General features: G+C 58.2%; 2 non-coding genes across 2 annotated transcripts; both read right to left on the reverse strand.

The window, feature by feature from the left end:
* Window positions 1-1,114: 1,114 nt before the first annotated feature.
* On the reverse strand, window positions 1,115-1,267 carry LOC142791570 (5.8S ribosomal RNA). Its single transcript, XR_012890306.1, has one exon. It is a non-coding gene; the product is annotated as a 5.8S ribosomal RNA (ribosomal RNA).
* A 1,719-nt stretch (window positions 1,268-2,986) lies between these two features.
* On the reverse strand, window positions 2,987-4,801 carry LOC142791593 (small subunit ribosomal RNA). The gene has a single exon (XR_012890328.1). It is a non-coding gene; the product is annotated as a small subunit ribosomal RNA (ribosomal RNA).
* Window positions 4,802-5,029: the final 228 nt, after the last annotated feature.

Here is a 5,029-nt window from a genome sequence, read left to right on the forward strand (position 1 = left end):
GCGTGCGCTCGCCCTACCAAGTGCGCCCGCAACCCTGTACAGGGCCACTTCTTCACAAGGCTGGCAATCGGCTTCCCCGCTGCACGCGTGCGGCGCACAACCGGTGTGACGTGGAAGTGACGGGACACGTTCGTAAACCCATCGCGAACCGAGTACGACGCCCTACCAAGTGCGCCCGCAACCCTGTACAGGGTCACATCTTCACAAGGCTGGCAAGCGGCATTCCGCTGCGCGCGTGCGTCGTCCGAGCAGTTGCGTGATAAACGACCGTGTCGAAAGCCCAAACACCGCCGAGGCCAGTCGCCGCCGCCGCAAGGGCAGCCACGCAGCCTGGCGAGAGGCATCGTCTCGTGTAGCGTCGCCCCCGCCCCAACTGGAGTGGCCCAGTTTTTTGAACGGGACGGGAACTGCGAAGCACTTAGACCGACGGCGGACTACGACGAGAACGCCTTAAGCTTCGCCAACGTTTCGCCAACTCGTGCGGGAGACTTTTTCCGCTTCGCGGCAAGTCGTCGCGCCGTGCTCTCCGCATCAACCGCGTACGCAGCGAACCGCAAACGTCGGGCGCAGCCTCCTCACCTCCCTGCGCTTTGCGCGCGAACGTTCCCTGTTCGCGCGGCAAAGCCTGGAGGAGGCACGGCCCCGCAGCGTGTTCGAGCGCCCGGTCTACGGGACACCCTGCTTACTTCGAGGGCAACAAGCGCAACGCAAGGCTGCGATCTCGCGCACTTTGCGCACGGCTGGAGAAGCTTTGCTGGCCGGCTTTCGCTCCTCGTGTTTACCGTGCGTTAAAGTTGCGCGTCCGTGGCTCTCGCAGCTCTTGCGCGCCCGGTCGCAGAGAGGAGTACGCAACCTCGACCGCACTTTCCCTGCAGGCTTCCTTCCGACTCGAAGTCCTGCGGCGGTCTCAACGAGGTGCCACATCCTCAATGCAGTCGGTCGCCCCCGTTTCGGTTGGGCTCTGGCACGACGGTCGCCACCGTCTCGCCCTTGAGTGGCCGCTGTTGGCGCTCGCTGTGAGGTGTTCAGCGTGCTGTCCGTGTTGCCGACGCGGTCAAAACGAGTCGACGGCTCACGTTCCCTTGTGCGCCGAAGGCTCTCTTGATATGTGATCCGACCCTCAGACAGACGAAGCCAAGGGAAGACCCAAGGCCGCAATGTGCGTTCAAAGAATCAGTGCTCAGTGTGTCCTGCAATTCACACCAAGTCTCGCAGCTGGCTGCGTTCTTCATCGACCCGAGAACCGAGTGATCCACCGCTTAGAGTCGTGAAAAAGTGTTTGTTCAATTCCGTACAGTCAAAACCAAACGTTTCTGGCACTCGGCCAAACAGTGGCCAAGAAGGGCGCTTTTCAGCGCACGCTTGGACTCCAAAACTCTGCCGCGCCTTTTTCGGCTGCCGCAAATCGAGCAAACGGTGTGTTTCGGACGGCGTTTCGCTTTCGCTACTTGCGAGTGCTTTCGTGGTCCACCCCTCTATAAATACTCGGGAGGCGTCGAAGCCGGTTCTCCAAGCCGGACCCGTAGGTATCGTTGTGTGCTCGCTCTCATTGGCCCGCCTAACCAGAAAATGCCTGCGGTACACCCATTTGGATAAGAGTGCACGCAGATGCGGGCCTCGACGGCTACACATTTCCTCGGGCGGCCGCCTCCCGGCCTCCGTGGAGCGCGGGATGCACGGTCCCATCGACAAGCCTCTCCCGTTTTTACCGTGGCGTCGCGGTTCACCACGGCAGGCGGGTCGGTCTCCTCCGCATAAAAAGGGGGACCCCCGCTTTTTGTTCCACGAAATCGCACAAGCTTTTTTCGCATCCACGGTTTGCCACCGCACACCAAAATGCCGATCCGGCTGCCTACTTTAGCCAACAGGTGGAGCCAGGCGCGCCGTACTTGCGCGGCACTTCCCACGTCCACCGAAGTCGGTGCCAAGGACCACTTTCGGCGCCGGAGCCGCGTACGAGCCTACTCGAGGCGGAAGAACGAAGCCAGCAAGGGCCTGGCCGCAAGTGCGTTCAATTGTCGGGACGTCCAAGTCCCTCGTTCTTCCGTGCTTCCTCTTTCGGCAAGTCGTTGCGGCACCTTCCCAAAGCGCGCAGACCCGCTAATCGCGACGAGCGCGACGTGGCCGTGCCGCCTTTCCCTCGGCAGCAAGCAAAACGCCTGGCAACGTCGACGCTCCCCTAACCGCGATCTCGCACCGTGTTTCGTGTGGCGAATTCAAAAGCCGGCCGGCGCTGCTGCAACCATTACGGTCGGTACGCATACGCCGCGGAGGGCGGGACGGTCATCGGAGCGTGCGGTTCCTCCATCGAGTACTGCGCACCTCGGCCGTCGCATCGCCGTGCCATGACCGGCCGCGCGTCAACGCGAACCGGTGCCAGCGAGATCCCTCGCCTGCAAGAACCGACCGGCAGCCTCCGTCACCCGAGGACGCGGAGGCGCTTGCCGCGGACGGCGGGACGGTATGCACTGGTGCACAGCGGACCCGTCACATCGCCAGTTCCTTGACCGACCGCCGACGCTTGTGCCGTTCCTCTCGTACTTGGCAGTCGCCGCGCGATTGTCGGGTCTCGTTCTTGCACGCTCGAACGGTCGGGAGGGCACTCGGCTGGCGTTTCGGGAACGCGCAGCCTCGCCTTCTACCGACGTAACCACGACTCGCCGTTCGCGCTCCGCCGCTCCTGTTTACAGTACTAGGCGGTCCCGCAGCGGTCGGGTCGCGCATTTCGAGCGCTTCGAGCCACGGTGCAGTGGCGGGTCGAAAGCCGACCTATGAGTGCGTTGCGCCGTTTGTACCCGCGTCCGCCACCTGGCCGACCGTCCAAGGTCGCGGTGTTGGCGTCCGCTGGGCGCAACAATTTGTCACGGGGTGCCGCTCCACATTCAGGCAGCCCCGTGGGGAAAAGCCGACCCCGCGTCCAAACGGGGTCAGCGGCAGAAAGTGTCGGGCGCAGACGCAGCTGAGGCGCTCACCCTTCACAATCCGTTAATGATCCTTCCGCAGGTTCACCTACGGAAACCTTGTTACGACTTTTACTTCCTCTAAATGATCAAGTTTGGTCATCTTTCCAACAGACCGGCGCAACCGAAAGGCCGCGCCGGACATCGGTCCGAAGACCTCACTAAATCATTCAATCGGTAGTAGCGACGGGCGGTGTGTACAAAGGGCAGGGACGTAATCAACGCGAGCTTATGACTCGCGCTTACTGGGAATTCCTCGTTCAAGGGGAACAATTGCAAGCCCCTATCCCAATCACGAAAGAAGTTCCACGGGTTACCCAGTCTTTTCAGACAGGGATAAAGACACGCTGCTTCCTTCAGTGTAGCGCGCGTGCGGCCCCGGACATCTAAGGGCATCACAGACCTGTTATTGCTCTGTTTCGTGCGGCTAGGAGCCGCTTGTCCCTCTAAGAAGGTTGTAAGGTGCTGGGAACCCCGCACCTATTTAATAAACTAGAGTCTCGTTCGTTATCGGAATTAACCAGACAAATCGCTCCACCAACTAAGAACGGCCATGCACCACCATCCACCGAATCAAGAAAGAGCTCTCAATCTGTCAATCCTCCCAGTGTCCGGGCCGGGTAAGTTTTCCCGTGTTGAGTCAAATTAAGCCGCAGGCTCCACTCCTGGTGGTGCCCTTCCGTCAATTCCTTTAAGTTTCAGCTTTGCAACCATACTTCCCCCGGAACCCAAATACTTTGGTTTCCCGGAAGCTGCCCGCCGAGTCATTTGAGTAACTCAGGCGGATCGCTGGTTGGCATCGTTTATGGTCAGAACTAGGGCGGTATCTGATCGCCTTCGAACCTCTGACTTTCGTTCTTGATCAATGAAAACATTCTTGGCAAATGCTTTCGCAGTAGTTCGTCTTGCGACGGTCCAAGAATTTCACCTCTAGCGCCGCAATACGAATGCCCCCGTCCGTCCCTCTTAATCATTACCTCGTATTCCAAAAACCAACAGAACAGAAACGAGGTCTTGTTCTATTATTCCATGCAAGTTTATTCAGGCGACTCGCCTGCGTTGAGCACTCTAATTTTTTCAAAGTAAAAGCACCGGCCATCTCGAGGCACACAATGAAGTGCACCAAGAAAGAACCGGCATGATGTTCAGTCCGAGCCGTCGCATCGGGTAGATGCACTACTCGTCTGGAACTGAGATCCAACTACGAGCTTTTTAACCGCAGCAGCTTTAGTATACGCTATTGGAGCTGGAATTACCGCGGCTGCTGGCACCAGACTTGCCCTCCAATTGATCCTCGTTAAAGGATTTAGAGTGTACTCATTTCAATTACGGGGCCTCAAAAGAGTCCCGTATTGTTATTTTTCGTCACTACCTCCCCGTGCCGGGAGTGGGTAATTTGCGCGCCTGCTGCCTTCCTTGGATGTGGTAGCCGTTTCTCAGGCTCCCTCTCCGGAATCGAACCCTGATTCTCCGTTACCCGTAACAACCATGGTAAGCAAGTAACCTACCATCGAAAGTTGATAAGGCAGACACTTGAAAGAAACGTCGCCGGCTCGTGGCCATGCGATCAGCACAAAGTTATCCAGAGTCACCACACAATACGGGCCGAAACCCGATCGATCTTGGTCTAATAAAAGCACCCGTTACCCAAAGGGCTCCAGGCTCACTGCATGTATTAGCTCTAGAATTGCCACAGTTATCCAAGTAGGAAGAAACGATCTAAGGAACCATAACTGATTTAATGAGCCATTCGCGGTTTCGCCTTATTTCGGCATGTACTTAGACATGCATGGCTTAATCTTTGAGACAAGCATATGATTACTGGCAGGATCAACCAGGTAATCGTTCGACTGCGCGTCCGTCCTCGCCTTCGGCGGGCCGGACGCAGTCTGTGTGCGGCGGAGGCCACCTTCAGGCGCCCCAACACGCTTATTTTGCACTCCGAGATGACGGCGTTCGAGCTCGCTACGGCACAACCTTCCCGAAAGACGAGTGGGAGCCGTGCGGCAAGAAGCACGTTCATGCTCGCTCTTTTTCGTTGCATCGACTCGGTCGCGCCGTGCGGGTTG

The sequence above is a fragment of the Rhipicephalus microplus genome, unplaced genomic scaffold (genome assembly GCF_043290135.1).
Source record: "Rhipicephalus microplus isolate Deutch F79 unplaced genomic scaffold, USDA_Rmic scaffold_175, whole genome shotgun sequence".
Classification (NCBI taxonomy): domain Eukaryota; kingdom Metazoa; phylum Arthropoda; class Arachnida; order Ixodida; family Ixodidae; genus Rhipicephalus; species Rhipicephalus microplus.